At 37.4% G+C, this 19721-nt stretch overlaps 1 protein-coding gene and 1 pseudogene across 1 annotated transcript in view; one reads left to right on the top strand and one right to left on the bottom strand.

Moving 5' to 3' along the window:
* HPSE2 (heparanase 2 (inactive)) overlaps positions 1-19721 on the bottom strand; it is a 634212-nt gene that overhangs the window by 483632 nt on the left and 130859 nt on the right. The gene's annotated exons all lie outside the window — the stretch shown is intronic.
* LOC103658697 overlaps positions 5663-19721 on the top strand; it is a 29040-nt pseudogene continuing 14981 nt past the window's right edge.

Raw genomic sequence — 19721 nt, 5'->3', positions numbered from 1 at the left:
GAAAAAAAAAGTGACATAAAGTTAAATCTGAAAATCCTGGAGATTATATTCCATCAAGTTACAGCTATAATTCATTAGTGGAAAACACAGAGAATGGTCTAAACCAAGAGTTAGCAAACATTTTTCTGTAAAGATTCAGTAATATTTTAGGCTTAGCAGGCCACATGGTTTTTGTAGCAATGACTTAATTCTGCCTTTGTAGTGCAAATTAGCCATAGGGAACACGTAGAAGAATGGGTGTAGCTATGTCTCAGTAAAACTTTATTTAAAGAACAGGTAGCAAAAGGAACTGCTTGATGATGACAACAAAAATTCAGTGATGGAGTATGTCAGAGGGATACAGGAACCAACTGGAAGAGTTCCTAATGGCCAAAGCCAGAATGATCTGAGCAATGAAACAGATAAAGTAATACTGGATTATACCAAAAGAATAAAATAAATATTCATAATTCTATACTGATATTAATAAATGATTGAGTAAATAAATAAATGGAAGAGAAGAGGCAAATCCCTCATGCAGAAGAATACTACGTTCTCATAAATCCCCAACACCTTAACTATGGGCTGTACATAAGGACTTTCTTCCACAAAGTACAGGATGGAAAGGGGAGAAAAGAGTAACATCATGGTGGAGAAATCTGACAAACACTACCTCAGCCAGGTGATCAAGCTGACATTAACAGTGATAAGTCATGTTGATAATACATACTGTTGATATGATACAATGAGAATGGCACCTTACTGCTGTGATTTTCTTCCCAAAACCTGTATCACCAGTCTAATCATGAGAAAAAGATCGGGCAAGCCCCAAAAGACGGACATTCTATAAAATACCTGACTAGCATGCCTCAAAACTGTCGAGGTTATAAAAAACAAACGGAACTCTGAGAAACTATCACAATCAAGAGGAACCTAAAAAAGGCGTAACGACTAAATGCAGTATGGTATCCTGGATGATATCTTAACAGAAAAAGAACCCATGCAAAAACTAGAGAAATCTGAATAAAGTATGCACTTTTTTAGTTGATTTAAAATAATAATAATAATAATAGCTGGCAGGCCAGACTTGGCCTGGACCAGCCTGGGTTAACTGCTGCATTCACTATAAATCATGATGATCTCCCATACCATAAAACAAAACATAGAAATAGATGACAGAATGACAACAGGGCCTTTAGGCCAATCTAGCCCCTTATTTTACAGCTGAGAAACCAGGAGCAGAGAGGTGAAGTGTCTTACCCAAGGCTGACCAGGCTATATGCAATGGAACTAAAGCTGGGATCTGGGGGTCAAATTTCCTGGTTAATGTTCTTTATGGTACACTCTGCTGCTGCCCTCTCCCCTGTCCCCATATACATAACTTCAAGTCACTACAGAAACAAAGGAGCACCTTGCCAATTTGTCTGACTTACGCCCTCCAAAGAAAAAAATCCCACTATGCTTCCAGTTTTCTTCCCAGGTAAGATTTTTTCCCTAAACTCCCACAACTGAAAGCTAGAGCCCAGGAAGGCTGACTCTTCACTGCTTTCCATCTCCTGATCTTGTTTACATGTGTTTGTCTGCAAAAGTTTTAATGGAATAAGAGAAAACGAGTGCTTTAATTTCCCCATAAAATCTGTGCCGCAGTATGAGTCATTGTATTGTTTTTTTTTACACTAGCCAGGGTAAAGCCTTCTGGTTTTAATAACTAATGCTGCTGAGTTCAATAAAAAGCACTTAATTTAATTTAATCCAAACCTTGATCAATGCCAGCTTCCCCTGGAATTTTATCTTTGTTTTAATTTGAGTCTCCATGTTCAGAAAAATGAAAGGCCAAGAGGAAAGGAACAGAAAAGTCAATTAGCTTGTAGGCTTGTTTCTAGGCAAAGGACATGAAAATACAAGATTGACAGGTAAACTCCAAGACTCTAATATTTCTGCCCTGCTAGACCAACTTTTCCTGGCAGAATTAATGTTTTCTTTAGTCCTGAATAAAGAAACTTAACAATTCACAGCTCCATTTGGAAAATGTTTTTTAAATAAAATATCCCAAAGCCAATTAGTATCAGATTTCTATGCTAGAAGTATATTGCCTTTAATGTGCTAATAATCGAGAGATATGCTACTGTAAAATTAGATACAGAAAGAGTATTAGAGTCAGTTTGCTTGACACTAAAGCAGCCGGACTCAGTGCTTGGGGACTAGAATGGAAACAGAATTAAGCAATCCTGAGGACAGTTTGATAAGCTTCTCTTAAATGGTCCCTTTATTACCACAATAGAATTCAGTCCTGTATCTGAAAACATGCATCTTTTTAGAAGAACTGCTACTGACACCACTTCCTTAGCTTATACCTGAAAATTCTGTTGCCCTGTCAAACGTGAACCAAAAACTTTTCAAGGGTTGGGGGGAATTGTAAAAATCTCTATTATGGTTCAATGATGTAGTTTTACAGTGCAAATGCTTTTCGAGATAATTTGAAGGATCTTAAAAGAGTTCCAAGCACCAGGGCCAGCTTCCAACCTCCTCCCAGAGCATGGTTACTGGCAGCCACATATCCTTGCTACCATCCTGAAGTACTAATTATACAGTGGACCACAGGGACAACACAGTCAGTCTCTTGCAGAATTCCAAACTTCAGTTCCTGTAGCACCTGGGTTCTCCACAGGGGTTTTGTGCCCAAGCCTGATCCAACTACAATTCACAGACTATAGAATGTTAACCTTGGGAGGAGATCTGGAGAACATCCAAGCCAGTGATTCACTTATGTATGGATTTCATAGACCAGTAACACTGCAAAAAAAATAATTACTGAGGGCATCAAAACAGGGTTGCTCATTATCTCATGGTCATTTGCTTTAGCAAAATAAAGACATTTAAAATAGCAACTACCCATGCACCTGGGTGGCTCAGTTGGTTAAGCATCTGCCTTCAGCTCAGGTCATAAGCTTGGGGTCCTGAGATCAAACTCCGCCTTGGGCTCTTTGCTCAGTAGGGAGTCTTGCTTCTTCTTCTCCTTCAGCCCCTTTCCCCACTTGTGCTCTCTCTCTCAAATGAATAAATAAAATCTTTAAAATGAAATAAAATAAAATATCAACTACCATCAATTATCAGCACCATTTCATAATGTTATAGACATTTAAATGACAAAGATGTGGGGAGGGCATAACTTAGAACCTAAAAATTAAATAAATATAGCCTCATTAAAACTTCCCACATTTTTCTCATACTGTCATTTCATCCTAAGTTGCTAAAAACGTCATCAAAGACTGGCATTCTTCTACAGACCATTGTTTGGAAAACAACCAGCTAGTCCAACCCTCCTACTTTGTTGATTAGAACAATGATCTTCTGAGAGATGAAGAAACTTGCTCAAAGAAATCAAACAGACTGATGGCAGACCTTAGACTAGAATCCAGATGTCTAAATTCTGAGTATGTTGCTTTTCCATTGATAGAAGATTATTTCATTTGCTCAACAAACATTTCATGATCCCTGAATACGTGCTTATGGAAAGTTAAAAAAGAGACCTCTTCTTAAATCAGCGTGGAATACAGAGATGAACAGAAGCTTGGAGAAATAAGTAATAACTCCAATTTAGAAAAGAATGCAATGTGCAGGGAGATGCAAATTGCTATGACAGTTCAAAAAAATAGAAGAAGCCACTTATAGTTGAGGACTTCCTGATGTCTTTATAGAAAAGGCCACATTTAGGGGCACCTGGGTGGCTCAGTCGGTTGAGCATCTGACTCTTGGTTTCAGCTCTGGTTGTGATGTCAGAGTCTTGAGATAAAGCCCCACCCTGGGCTCTGTGCTCAGTGAGTCTGCTTGTCCCTTTCTCTCCCCCACTACTCTCTCCCCCGCCTTGTGCAAGTGTGCACCATCTCTCTCTCTCCAGTAAATAGATCAATAAAAATCTTTAAAAAAAAAAAAAAAAGAACGAAAAGGCCACATTTGAACTGGACCTTAAGTAAAAAAGGCTGTCAGGACATTTGTAGTCAAGTGAAAGGTGTGAGCAAAAATTAGTAGGAAAGTGACTTTAGGTTCTACTATGGAATATCGAGTATTTGAATTTGGACAAAGCTAAAGAGTAGACAAGGAAAGAAGAAGGAAAGTTGTTTGGGCAGTTCAGTAGATGTTGAATGTCAGTCTATAAGAAGTTTATGCCACTGCATCTCCAACTTCAGTGTGCATAGGGATCCCCTGAAAAGTTATTAGAACAGAGTTTTGGGACCAGAGATTTTGATCACATGGGTCTGGGTGGGGCCTAGGAATTCATTTCCAATAACCTCCTAGGTAATGTTGATGCTGCCCACCTGTGGATCACACTAAGCATTGTACTGTAACATTTAGACATAAATGTCTATGACAGTCATAGCATGACCGTCATAGTCAAACTTTTTGAGCAGTGGAGTGATACACTCTATTACTATCCATTTATTCACTTATTTTGGACAGAACATAAAAGTACCCAAAGACCAATTATTAATGGAAGACCTTTAGAATCCTCTCTGGTCGTGACCACAGCTGCTGTCACATGAAGAAATAACCCAAAACTCAGTGAGATTTTTGGGGGAATGAGATTCTTTACTCTGTTTAAAGAGGACATCAAATGATACTTGTCAATACTGAAATTACAAACAAAGACATAAAGCAACCATCGTTTTGGAAAGTCAAAAGACTAGGAAGGAAATTAAATGTATTTATGAGCTACTACCTCAAAACTCTGTAAGGACGAAATATTACAAAAGTAAATAAAACATATTCTTGAAGAAAAACAACTATGGAATCAGCCTGTTTAGGAATCTTCATCTTCCCTTAGAAGCAGGAATAATGTTAAAATTTTACCCACCAAAAATGGGGAAAAGCCAACTCATGAATTACAGTCTTATGGAAGAGGAATTCGATTTGACTCCACTGATTCCAGAGATCAGAACTACCACCAATGCACAGAAATTTTAAGAGATGCAAGATATTGCTAAAGATCAGAACTTTTTTTTTAAGGCATAGCTTTCTAAGTCTGTTCAAAGATGACTGGACCACCTCATGGAATGAGGAGCTTTCCTATACTATAAGTACAATAAGCAAAACCTTGTTAACAATTTGGCAAATTCACTGCAAAGGGAAAATCAAGCAAGGCTTAGAAAGTATATTGGCATAGATGACCTCTAAGAGGCTATCCAACCCTAAAAATCTAGGATTCTTTAATCATGCCGACCCCTACCACCCAAGAATCAGCAAAAACTTAGTCAAATACTTCAAAAATAAACACAAAAACCTCATGAGGATGAATGCTAATTGCACAATTTCAGAATACTGACAACTCAACAATCATCAGTCATGCCTGGATGAGCTACTAATAGGATTGGGAATCTAGACTCTTTAGGTAAAATGCTCTTCCTTCAATAGAATGTTACTTTGAAGCCATTTTGATATGTGTTTTCAATATACATTTTTAAGTACTTCATTCATGCCAGGCACTGTGCTTAGGGGTTGTCCTAAAATAAACATACCCAGATATTATGTGGAATGAAGCCTCTTTAATTTTAAAGAGTCTTTCTCCCTAGCAGAGGATGAGTTAGTGCTAGTGAGGAGGAAAAGTAAATGGAATAGGCATCTACATAATCACTTCCCTCCTTTGGACTTCAGTTTCCCTACTTGTGAAATAAGTGGTTTTGACCAGATGATCTCTGTGGTCTCCTCCAGCTATGAAGATTTAGGACTTACAAGACCTTACAAGGCCAATGGGCCAGAGAATAAGAGAAGCTTATGGCTGGGTTTTCAAGGCTGCCTAGAAACGGAGGTTGCAATCACAAGCAGCCCAAAGTACTTACAGTGGTCCTAACCCTGAAGTTATAGAGAAAGATTTAACATGCCTCCAAGCCTCATGGGCAAGTCACTCCTTTAGAGCTGTTGGACAACCTTTGGCTAATAAAGATCAAACAAATAAATATAAAAAATGGTTCTATCCAGTATCCTGAGAGGCCAATTTGCTGTTAATGGTGGTGTTTAGGCCCTAAAAGGGTATTAACTTACAGAGTAGTTAAGTCTCCAAACACAGACCAGAGCTTTAAAAGATGTACAGGTGCCAAAATTAAGGGCCAAATTACCAATCTGTTTTAAATGATGGTCTGGGAATGCTCAGTATGACAAGGAAAATGTATGACAAATAATATCTTCAATACAAAGAAAAAGTTGCTTGAATTTATTAGAGGAAATGTGCCGCCTCTTGGGACTTCTTTTTTGCCCACTCCCAAAGAGGTGATTTTTCAAAATCGACTTGAAGACACAGCTAATACAAAATGACCCTTTAAGCACAAAATAAGCTCATTTTTAACTAAAACAGTTTTCATGTCAGCGTTTGCCAAAACCTTTGAGAACTTAGAAATCTCAAGGAAATACACATTCCATTAGTATCAAAACTAGGTACTTCCATGACATGCTAAATGCCTGCATTACTCCACATGTGCAAAAGCTTTAGACCAGAGTAAAGCTGGCTGCCTCTACTCACCGATAAGTTTAAAGAGCTGCATTGGCAGCCCTGCTGGATGACAGCAGAATGACTTCCTGTCAAGTAACCTCCATCCACCAAGGTGACAGGAAATGGGTTTAAACACTGGTAATATCACTAATCAAGTTGAGAGAGCACATGTTCCCAGCCAGCAATTGTGAAGTTTGGTTGCAATGTGTTGGCTGCTTGCTGGGCCATGTGATTCAGCACAATGACAGATGAAAGGAAAGGTCAGATTTACTAAGTGTTGAAGAGGTGTCATCAAGAGTTGCATATTACTTCAAGATGTCCCTTCATCAGAGGCATCTCACATATAGGTAGGAGTCAATTTCTCCTACAGAATTCTTCAGTTTCCCAATTACTTTAATGGAAGCTCCCAAATTTATTTCAAAACATGAAGAATTGGACTTTCTCTGATTGAGACCAAATAGTCCAAAGTAATGATCTTATCTTTATACGACCCTACCTTGGTCTTTAAATGCATAGATGCATATACTTTCAAGTTTTGACAAATTCACTCTTCTCAAGTTAAAATAGCCACATTTTCCTCAAAAGTTCTTTCCAGTCCCTCCAGTATCTTGGTGCTTCAGGAACTGAAAATATAATGGCATTTGTATTCCTCAAGAAAACACTCTGCAGTTTTACACTAAGGAGAGCATGAGGAAATAGAATTTTCCCCTTATTTATAGGACAGGAAGGCACCTTAGGAATCCTCTCTCAGAGCCTACTCATGTTATAGATTCATTTCTTTAGTCACAATTATTTTTTGAGCACATACTGTAATTTAGGAATTGTGCTAATGTTACAATAACTAGTAGAACCATAGACCCTGATCTCTTGGAAGCATTGAATTATATAATAAAACATTAAATAATTATCCAAATAAATGTATAATTCACAAATTAAATATTCATGATTAAATAAGTTATTATTCAGTTGATATATAGTTATTAACTGGGGAAGAATAAACAGACACGAAAAGGTAAAGTGACTTCCTAAGGTTCTGAAGTGAGTCTTTCATAAAATACCAGTCTCCTCTTTCCCAGCCCAGTTGTTTCATTCTGTACTCCAATGCATTTCAGGGTGCTTCCGACATTCCATATCCAAGGCAATCTCACAGCAGCTTCTCTAGAGCAGGATTTTCCAAGCTTTTTATTCATACCACAACTATAGAATGTTTTGTGTTTGCGGAGTCATGCCTGGAGGGAAGGGCAGGGTGAGTGTGTATGTTTGTGCTTTAGAGGGCATGGTTGAAGGACACCTCCACCACGAAAGTGTCCTAAGCTTTTGTAAAGAACACATGAGTACTCTAGAAAAAGCAGAAGACAGCTGTACCCACATGCCTTTACTTTGGGGATAACCTGCCCCCAAAGAAAAAGAGGTATGTGAAGGGTGGCATTCTAAGTGATTTTCTAGAATAACCACCAACTTCTGCCTTAAATACTGCCTGAAAATAGTGACTCAGTTCAGCTTAAAGGGCCAGGGAACAAAGCATGGACATGACTCGGCAAATCAGAACAACCAACTATGGCAAAGGAGTGTGCTACTTGGCTAGAAGAGTGCAGTCAGGGCCCTCTGAAGCATTACCTCAAAAGTCAGGGTAGCCGGATTGGGTAGTCCAACTCCTCCTCCCCTAGAGGAGGAAAAAAGGACACAGAATAAAGAACTCTCAGCTATCCGATCCCTCCATTAAGAGCTTTACAATTTCTTGTAAACTGTAAAACTTTCTCCCATAAATATAACTCCTCTCACAGCTTAGATTTCTGTCTCCACAAGAGAAAAGCAAGCTGTCCCCAATACTCAATTTACAAACTACGTGTCTAATCAATATTTGCTGAATGCACATGGTATACAATGGATTTTCGAACATTAATAAATAATAAGAATTTAGTGCATACTTAAGTTTGTGATAGACACTGTGTTAAGGCTGGGAATGCATTTATCTTACTTAATCCTAATAACCCTATAAGAGAGCTAATATTATTATTCCCATTTCATTGATGAAGAAAAAAAAAGGAAGCTAAAAGAGGTTAAATAACTTATCCAAGGTTACTCAGCTAATAAAAGGCAAGAGCCAAGATTGAAACATAGGTCTGGCACACTTCAAAGCCCATGCTCCTGATCACCATATTTATTACCTCCTTGAGGGTCAAGGCAGGGCAAGATGTAGGGCATCTTACTACAGGGTCCTACTTTCAATTAATTAGGGCATTTTCAGCGGCAAACAAAAGGGAAAAAAGTAGTGGAACACTACACAAATGTAATAGTTCACACAAGAAAAGAAGTCTTGAAATAAGGTGTTTTTAGGGTTGATTAATTCAGTGGCTCCGTGGTATCTTTACTGATGCAAATCCTTTCCAATTTCTGCTCTGCTAACCTTAGAGTATTGGCTTTTGTGCTCACGTCTGTCCTTTAATAGTAGCAAAATGGCTGTAGCAGCTGCCAGCATCACTTCTTCACACAGTTGTGTCTAAAGCGTAAAAACGGACCATTTTTCTCAGTGCATTTCTTTTAAAAGTTAAGAAATCTTTCTCAGACCCCCCCCCAGGAGAATTCTATTTTTACTTCATTGGCCATTCCCAAGCCAATCACTGGTAAAGAGATTAGAATTAACATGATTTATTTTAAGTAATTAAAAACCACCTACAAGTAAGGTTGGGAAGGAATCAGCTTCCCCTGAGGTATATAGCTGCCTGTCCCTGAACAAAAGCGAGGCCCTTTTAGAAAGGAAGAAGGTAAGGAATGGCTATTAGGTGGGAGACTAATAGTTTGGGCCATATACCCAAATCAAATCATAAGTGAAACTAGAAGCTATACCAACTGAGGCATCTTCTAACCACTGCCAAATACTAGTTGACAAATGCTTTCAAATCTAGTTATGTTCAAAGGAAAAGTAGTAATCAATTCCAATCTTCTAGGCTTTTGGAATGAGAGAAAAGTATAGAAGCAACCAAAATAATCAGTTTTCCATCCATCTGATATCAAAGAAAGAAAACTATGGTTTCTTTTTCCTAGTGTAGAGTCAGACTTTAGAAAAAGAGAAGGATGTAGAAGCCATTCTTCCAATCTTCCTGTTCTTGACCAAAAGACAAAGAAATACTTGATGCATTGAGCGCCCAAAATGGCTCCTGAGTATTAAAAATGTTTCAGAATTTCTTCTGTATTAAATCAGGTGATAACTATTCCTGTCTATTCATTCCTAGAGAATGTTAACCTGGGATTGCCATATCATGTGTCTGACTCTAATTTAGGAATGCAAATCTTTTCTTATATAAATAAACAGTTCTAAAATAACATATATGAAAGTTTTTTGTTAATTTGAATTTGCTATGTAAATAGAAAGTTCTGCTCAAAGTTCCAGTTTTAGCCAGGGGCATGACTTACATGGTGGAAATCAATGTCATGGGCCCCAAACTATTTGGCGTTTTTGACAAACCTTTGTCAGTGTTCTCAGAGCCTGTGGTTAATAAGTGTTCAGAAATTTTCACTCACTCTCTTTCACCTCCATGAGTCAAGTATACTTCCCTATCTCTTAGCCCTAGGTTTGGTTGGCCATGTGACTTTCTGTGCCCAACTGAATGAGGCTGAAATGACAGTGACCTATCTCTGAACATAGGCTTTTACAAGGCCTTTCATGTTTCCACCTGCTCTCTTGTATTCTACCATCACATTAGAACGTGCTCAGCTTACTCACTAGACCAAAGGGCAGAGATGTCTAGGCCAACTGCAGTCTAGATTGGCTAACCTCCAAGAAGCTGACCCTTAGACTTATAAACAATAATAAATACTTGCTGTTTAATGCCACTGAACTTTGGAGTCATTTGTTACATAACAATAGCAAGCCAATACAGTGCTCCAAGTGTAACCATCTCCAGCAGAGAAAACATGTGAATAAACAAATTGGGAAGTCTCCCAAAATAAGGTCCACTAACATTTTATCCTAATCACTTTTAATTATTTATTTATTTTTGTGAGAGTGAGAGAGCAAGCGAGTGTGCATGCAAGCGTGTGCACAAGTGGGGGGAGGGGCAAAGGGAGAAGCAGACTCCATACTGAGCAGGACCCTGGGATCATGACCTGAGCTGAAGGCGGACACCCAACCAACTGAGCCACCCAGGTGCCCCCCAAATCACTTTCTAGTACCAACAACACTCAGGAATGATTTCCGGTATTTTTCCTCGTTAGACCATGACTCTCTGAGAATGTATTCTTTCCTTATCAATTCCTTTAGTACCTTTTAACCAAAACCGGCCATCTGCATTGTATATCCATTTGCTCAACTAAACAAGCTCCTGAAGAATATGGGCTTTGTCTTATAGGAACATACCAAGTTTAACAAAGTTACATAAGACATTGCTTTACATGTGAGAAGTGCTCGATAAATATCTATTTAACTAAATTCTGATTCTATTTAATTATAATGTCTGATGATCTAGAATAAATGATTTGCAAATCCAAAATCTCGTTATCTAAAGCAGCCTGATAAAGATGAGTGCACTGATAAGACTTTTATAGGCTGGCACTTCCTTTCCTAACTCCACCCTTGCTTTTCCTTCCACTTCCACCCTTAAGTCCAGAGAATACTCTACCTCACTGCTTTCACGATTACTTAGAAGAAGAAATCTTTCCTCTCTTATTCTTCAAGACCTATCCTTTAGCTCAGATCAGGCTGAACAGCTGGTGGTCCTAACGTCCATTCATGGAAATTTTCCTGTCTGAGCCTTTTTTCCTCCAAGTCTTTTCTGTCTAACTGAAAGTTTTCTCTGTGATCGTCTTCCCCCCACTTCCAAATGTTCTCTTCACATATTCGCTACTACTAGAGTATATAACTTTGTCTTCATCATGATGATTTAATATTAATAGCTAATATGTATCAACTGTTTACTCCACATCAGGTCTGGCATTAAGTGATTTGTAATGCATGATCTTTCTTTATCCTTAAGAGAATCTTTTGAGAAAGACAATATTATTATCCCTATTTTATAGATGAGAAAACATCAAGTAAGAATACAGATCTAAGGCTTACACAGAGTGAAGATCACTATCAAATCATCCATATCTGCAAGATCACATTTCCCAGCAGCTTTTTTCTCTCTAAATCTCTATACCTGACATAGTACACATCATAATGGATACACAATGGACTGCCCATTACCTCTACACATCCTATCCTGAGAGGCTCCCTCCCTCAGCCCCAAGGTGTCTGCTTCCGTATTGTTTTCTCCTGCAATAGTAGTAGTTTTCAAACTGACATTTACTTTCCAATTGCTTTGTAATCCCAGAAGCATTTTAGGGGTAGGGCCAAGTGTTTGCCTTGAACTGCAAAAGCTCTAGGAGACTTATGAGGGAACTTTTCCTTCCAGGAAGAATGGAGAAAATTCAGTTGGAAAAGGATCATCTCTTGCTGATGTTGATAAAATTAAGTGATCTCTAACCAAGCAAAAAATTCAGAAGGCTAGCATTAAGTGCACCGAAATGTAAGTAGTTTTCTCCCTCATGAAAAAAAGGTGATGACACATCACTGAGATGTTATAAGAATCAATGACACTGCATATAGTAAAATCTTTTTCAAAATTCAGAACATTCATACAGGAGTTACCTATTAGTATTCCAAGAATACACAAATTACTCTTCCAGTTAATTACAGTTGACCTGTGAACCATGTGGGAGGTTAAGAGCACCAACCCTTCCTCCCACCCTTGCACAGTCAAAAATACGTGTGTAACTTTTGACTCCTCCAAAACTTAACTACCAATCACCTGCTGTTGATTCAGAAGCCTTACCAATAATACACATAATTAACACATATTTTGTATTTTATATATATATTATATACTGTATTCTTACAATAAAGTAAGCTTAAAAAAAGAAAATGCTATTAAAATCATAAGGAAGAGAAAATACATTAACAGTTCAGTACTGTATTTACTGAGAAAAATCCATGTGTAAGTGGACCGGCACAATTCAAATCATGTTGTACAAGGATCAACTGTATAATCTGAAGACTTTTTCCTTTCTAGGATTCTTCTAAAATCCTAACACTTGCCTGGCCTCTCTGTTTTACATTACTCACAAATTTATAATGTCCCAGAGGCAGCACATACTTATAAAACCCTTCTACAATCATTTAATGAGCAGAAATACAAGCACACATGACATCAAACAAAAGAAACCACAGATCACATCCGAAAGATATCACATTCAGACCATAAGCATACAATTTTCCAGTATTGTATAAGGATTCCAGCATCTTCGCATCCTTGCCAACACTTGTTATTTTCCATTTTGAAAATTATTATTATGGCTTCCTATTGAGTTGAAGTAGCATTTCTTTGGGGGTTTTATTTGTATTTCCTAATGACTAATGATATTGAGCATCTTTTCATGTGTTTGCTTTGTGTTGGGGGGGGACTAAACTTCCAGTAGACCAAGCTTATAAATTACTGGTAGTTTCATGACTTCAAGATTCAAGATCTTAAACAACTTTTTTAAATATCTGTCTCATACTCTCTCCCTTTAGATCAGATTATAATTTCCAAGCTGGAAGGGTAAAGTCAGACATTTGAGAACTTCCCTCAGTACCTTGACTTTCCTTCATGTATGGCCAGAAAGGGGCTATCCAAAAGCAAAGGTAGTCATCAAGATGCCAGAGTTCCAAAAAAGATCAACAGCATATTTGGTAGGGAAGAAGAATAGGAAGAGGAAGAAATCTGGAGTCTATAAACTAAGATGAGTGTGGAAGATTAAATCTGTTAAAGTCTATCTCTTTAAAGTTTCTATATAGCTTTATTAAAGCCTAATATATAATAAACAACATATATTTAAAGTACACAATCTGGTAAATTTTAAAATATGTATATACACAGGAAACTATCACTACAATCAAGATAATGAGCATATCTACCACTCCTGAAAGTTTCCTTGTGCCCCTTGATAATCTTACCTTCTCGTACCCAGGCAACCATTCACCTGATTTCTGTTGCTGTAAATTAATCTATATTTTGTACAATTTTACATAAATACAATAATTTTAAATGTAACTTATCTAAATAATTAATTTATCTAATGACTTTTTGTTCCATGTATTTTGAAGCTCTGTTGTTAGGTGCATACAAATCTAGGATTGCCATTTTTTTTTTTTTTTGATGAACTGATCCTTTTTATCATTATGCAGTATCTTTCTTTATCCTTGGTAATTTCTTTTCCCAGAAGTCTATTTTGTCTAATACTAAAGTAACTTCTCCCACTTTCTTTTAATTAGTATTTTCACAATATAACTACCTCTACCCTTTTACTTTTTTTGTGGTAAAATACACATAACATAAAATTTACCATTTCTATTGTTCTTCATATCTGATCTTTCAAATTTCCTTTTGCCTGAAGAATTTATTTTAGAAATTCCTTTAGAAAAGGTTCTAGAAATTAATTATTTTAGTTTGTCTGAGAACATCTTTATTTCACCTTAGTTCTGAAGGATATTTTTACCTGATATAAATTTGCAGTTGGCAGTTCTTTTCTTTCAGCACTTTAAAAATGCTGTTCCAAGGTGCCTGGCTGGCTCAGTCAGAAGAGCAAGATATTCTTTTTTTTTTTTTTTTTTAAGATTTTATTTATTTATGTGACAGAGAGACAGCCAGTGAGAGAGGGAACACAGCAGGGGGAGTGGGAAAGGAAGAAGCAGGCTCATAGCGGAGGAGCCCGATGTGGGACTCGATCCGGGCACGCCGGGATCACGCCCTGAGCCGAAGGCAGACGCTTTAACGACTGCGCTACCCAGGCGCCCCAGAGCAAGATATTCTTGATCTCAGGGTCATGAGTTGGAGCACATTGGCTGTAGAGATTACTTAAAAATAAAATCTTGATAAAAAAAAGTGCTGTTACACTTTTTTTCTGGCCACCATGGTTTCTGATAAGAAATCTGCAATTATTTAAATAGAAGAATAAAGAAATACATAAAGAATACATCATCTTTCTCTGACAGCTTTGAAGATTTTTTCTTTGTTTTTAGTTTTAGCAGATTATGTGTCTAGTGTAGGTTCCTTGAGTTTATACTATTTAGAATTCTCTAAGCTTCTGGAATCTACAGGACCAGATCTTTCAAAAATTTTGATACATTTCAGACATTATTTCTTTAAATATTTTTCTGCACTGCACTTCTCTTCCTTTCCTTCTAAGACTCAGATGAAGCAAATGTTAGACATTTGTTTTTTGTGTGTGTTTTTTTAAGATTTTATTTATTTATTTTACAGAGAGAGACAAAGAAAGTGACAGAGGGAGGAGAGGGAGAAGCAGGCTCCCCCCTGAACAGGGAGCTCCAAGGGGTGGGGGTGGGGGGCTGATCCCCATGACCTGAGCCGAAGGCAGATGCTTAACTGACTGAGCCACCTAGGCACCCCTAAATATTCTGGTATTGGCCCTCAGATCCCTGAAGATCTGTTTAATTATTTTTTTCAATTTTTTTGTTTCTCTCCTCTCTTTTGTTCAGATTAGATAGTTTCTCTTGATCTGTATTCATCTCTTAATCTATCATTCCCTGACACTTTCATCTGTCATCTTCACCTGGCTATTAAGCCACTGCAGTGCATTTTTTTATTTCACTGATTATACTTTTCAGTTCTAAAATTCCATTTGCTTCTGCCTTATATTTTCTATTTCTTTATTGTGACAGTCTCTATTTCCAATTGTTTCCATTTGTTGTGTGTCCACCGTTACTTGTCGTAGCATTATTATAATACTACCTAACAGTCTTTGTTAGGTAATTCCAACATCCGTGTCAGCTTGTCATCTGCATCTGCTACTGTTTCCAACGCAAGTTGAGATTTTCCTGGTTATTTGTATGCCACGTAATTTTGGATATATCCTGGGCATTCTGAATTGTATGATATAAGACTCTGGGTCTTATTCAGTCCTATGAAGAATGTTGGTATTTTTGTTTTAGTAGGCAATCAAGCCAATAAGTTCAAGGTCACAAGTTCAAACCAGTCCTCCATGGGTTAAGATTTCAATGAGAGTTCTATTTTCAAAATCTTTACAGTGCTATTTCAATATATTCTGCATTCGTGCCCCACAGTGACCAGTATCATACTGGATCAGTGGTCTAGTTGTTAGTTCTCAAAGTTTTTAATATGGTGTGTAGGATCAGACTCATGCATGCCCAGCTCAGGGATGAGCCTTGATACACTGAATAATTCAGTCACTCCCCTGAGTTCCTCCCTCTTGGAGCAATTTTGATTCTTTTGATGTCTCCCTTTTAGTTTTGTTAAGCAGGACCATAATAACCTTTAAGCTAACATGGATTTTACCCCATCGATGAGGAAATATGCTTCTGAGTAACTTATCCAAGATCCCATTAATTATGAGGTTTTTCACTGTGGCTGGTGAGAATATGAACTACTTATTACGAGACTTGTGTAACCCCATAGATTGTTCCTCCTGCTTCTTTTTGGTAGACATTCCCCGGCCTTTGACAGTTTCAATTCATACATATGCTGGTCACTGGGGACCCTCTGAATTTCTCTGAGGCTCTCTCTGTGCACAGATGTGAACTCTAACCACCTTGGCCTTCCTGGACTCCCAGTTCAATCTCATCTCAGGAAAACCAGTGGACTTAGCTTTGGTGTCCTGCTGCTTCCACTGAAGTCTGAAGACTCTGCAAACAGTAAAATGGCATAACTGTAGAACTTATCTCATTTGTTTCCCTTCCTCAGAGATCACTGTTCTGAGTTGCCTGATGTGCTCTTCAAAACTCTAATTTTGCCCAGTATTGAAGATATTTCAGGTGGGAAGGTAAATCTAGTCCCTATTACTCCTTGGTCAGAAGCAAAGGTCCCTAGTCTCTTTTGAGAGCAAGCTCCAAGTTCTGACCATGCAGAACAGTGATTTGTAGAATAAGATTAAGAATGATAGTGAATTTGGGGTGCCCGGGTGGTTCAGTCGTTAAGCGTCTGCCTTCAGCTCAGGGCGTGATCCCGGCGTTCTGGGATCGAGCCCCGCATCAGGCTTCTCCGCTAGGAGCCTGCTTCTTCCTTTCCCACTCCCCCTGCTTGTGTTCCCTCTCTTGCTGGCTGTCTCTCCCTGCCAAATAAATAAATAAACTCTTGGGTAGTAAGAAGGGCACGTATTGCATGGTGCACTGGGTGTTATACGCAACTAATGAATCATCGAACTTTACATCAAAAACCAGGGATGTACTGTATGGTGACTAACATAATATAATAATAATAATAATAATAAAAAGAATGACAGTGAATTAAAGCCAGAGTTTTGGGCATCCAGGTAACATGGGTTCCTAAGTACTATGTAACAGCAAAAATAAGGTGAAGTCACAAAGGAATGTAGAGGTAAGTTCATTATGGTAGCTGAGATCAGCAAAGATTTGGAAAAACAGGAAGATAAGAAAGCATGGACTTTCAATAAGAAAATGTGGATTCATGACCTGGAAAATGTCCCCACTACAATGATTGCTCTGTGAGGGCAGGGACTTTGTCTTAGTCACGATGGATGAGCTAGACACCCTTCTAGGTATATATAAAGACATACATTTATGTTGAATAAGCATTTGCTGAATTAATACAGTTGAGTCTGACCTTTCATTCTCTCTTCTTGAATAAATCAAAATGGGGGAATGAGAGTTATGTGCAGAAGACCTATTTGGTTTCACTTGAAAGCTAGTTTTTGCTTAATGCGAACAGCTGAAGGGAGAAATAAGAATGTGTTTAACAAGAAGGAATTTGCCTGTAATAGAACAAGAAACCTTGGAAGAATCTTCATCCTTTACCCCTCTTAGCCTCCTAAGGCTTAAGAGGGAATAATAATTTCTGGGGTGTTCTTCAATTATGAGATGAGCTCAGAAATAGTATAGTCTAATTTTTCCCTTCTTTGTTCTAAAGTCACATTACCAAGAAGACTAATATACTATTTACTCTTAAGTAGTCTAGTTCTTTGAAATTTCCATATCAAATACGTGAAACCAGTGTGTTAGGCATAAAAATAGATTAATACAAAATAAAAGGCACACATAAGAACATTAATACCAAGTCACCAAAACCTGGTTTTAAAATGTGAAGAATTTTCTTTGTGGGTGGACCCATGTCAATTGTCCTAGTTTTTCTACTCCAACAGTTACTTCATGTAACTTTATTCAATACCTCTTGAGAATCTAAATTTCTATACTAGGTCCTAAAGAAATGAAAAAAAAATAATTCAGAGAGTCCCTATCTCAAGGAGTTTATAAATATTCAAATTTCTATACTACACAGCAAAGTAAGTTAACCTCTCTGACTGACAAATTCCTTCCAATTCAGAGGAAATAAGAGGAGACTTCTTGGAAGGAGATACATTTGAGCTGGGATTTTAAAAATGCCTAAAACTTCTGTAGGCCAGAATGGAGGAAGGATGGGAGAGAATTCTAAATAGAGTGGGGTATAGAAAGGAAAAGATACAATTAGTTTAGGAATCAAGAGACAACAACTTTTTATAATACATTGCTTTTTTTATAGAGTGCTCCTGGGGCGCAAAACAGGGAAGGCTGTTTAAAGTCCACAAATACAAGGATGAACAGTTTATAGTAAAGTTAGTAGGTCCATCTCTAAGGTAAATGTGACATTTAAGCAATGAAAAGGGAATGGGCTCAGCACTTTTTAGGCTTATGGAGAATGCCAGAAGTTCAAATATGGCAAACTATTAGTCTGTGATTTTTGTTCCCAGGATTTCCACTACCTTATTAAGTATGAGAGCAATCACAACATTCACAAAACATGCACGAATCAACCTAGGCTTTTAGCCTTAGTTTGAATGTCTGCATCAATCACACCACATATATCTGGCTCAAGTATAAGCACAATAATCTTAATCTCCACTTGCCACTTCATAAATAAGACATTCTAAAGGTGTTTTTTATAGATACTGCTGAATGTTTGGAGCACATCATAAGAAAGTGAGAAATAGCTGTTGTATCTAGATTCAACAGACACATATTTGCACATAGGACAATGTTTAGAAAACGTCTTCAACCTGTTCTCTTTTGAGATCATGAGGTCCCCCTTCTGTTCACCCACTGCTTGAGAAAAGAGGCAGAGAGAAAAAAACATCAGCACATAAGAAAATGTGGGTCTACAAAAGCAGAAATATACACCACTATTCAATCATTAAAAACCAATAATCTCCTAGTTAAAAGATATTAAAAGGTACAAACTTGCCAGTTATAAATAAATAAGACATAAAATAAATATATACAGCACAGAGAATATAGTTAATAATATGTAACAACTTTGTATGATGATAGGTGGTAGCTAGATTTATCATGATCATTTCATATATATAAATGTTGAATTACTATGTTGTGCACCTGAAACTAATATAATACTGTTTGTAAACTACACTTCAATAAGAAAATAAATAACATTCAAGATGAATATCATGGAACCCTAAGGACTCCATTTAAGTACCTCAGGATACACACATACTCCCTCCCTCATCTCTTTCAAGTTCGTGTTTATCTATTTTAACATTTATTTTATTCCTCTATTTTTAAAAAGCTATTAGAAGTCCTATCATGGATAAACACTTTTTGATGTAGAAGAATTATATTATGTAATTTAATTTTTCTAGTGCTATTGTAACAAATTACCACAAATTAAGTGGCTTAAACAATACAAATTTATTATATTACTGGAACTAAGAGGTATGCAGTGGGTCTCACTGAGCTAAAATTAAGGTGTTGGCAGGGATGCAATCCTTTCTGAAGGTTCTAGAATAGAATCATTTCCTCACCTTTTCCAGTTTCTGGAAACTACTCACTCCTTAGCTCATGACCCCCTTCCTCCACCTTTAAAGGGAGGTGAGTCCTCTTCATATCACATCTAATCTTTCTGGGAATCTCTCAAAGTTTGAGTCCTTCTCATATCACATCTAATCTCTCTGGCTTACTCTTCTGCTTTGGTCTTCTATTTTTAAAGATCCCTGTAATTACATCGAGTCCACCCAGGTAATTCAGAATAATTACCTGATTAACAACCTTAATTCCATCTACAACCTAAATTCCCCTTTGCCATATAAGGCAACATATTCACAATTCAAAGGAACTCAGCAGTAAAATTAACAAGCAATCCAATTAGAAAATGAACAAAAGACATAAAAGATATATGATGGCAAATAAGCACATGAAAAGATGTTCAACATCACTTGCCATTAGATAAATGGAAATTAAGACCATGGAGATATCACTACACAC

This window comes from Ursus maritimus, unplaced genomic scaffold (assembly GCF_017311325.1).
Source record: "Ursus maritimus isolate PB19 unplaced genomic scaffold, ASM1731132v1 scaffold_7, whole genome shotgun sequence".
Classification (NCBI taxonomy): domain Eukaryota; kingdom Metazoa; phylum Chordata; class Mammalia; order Carnivora; family Ursidae; genus Ursus; species Ursus maritimus.
The sequence above is the reverse complement of the archived record's forward strand: the minus strand, read 5'-3'. Positions and strand labels throughout refer to the sequence as shown.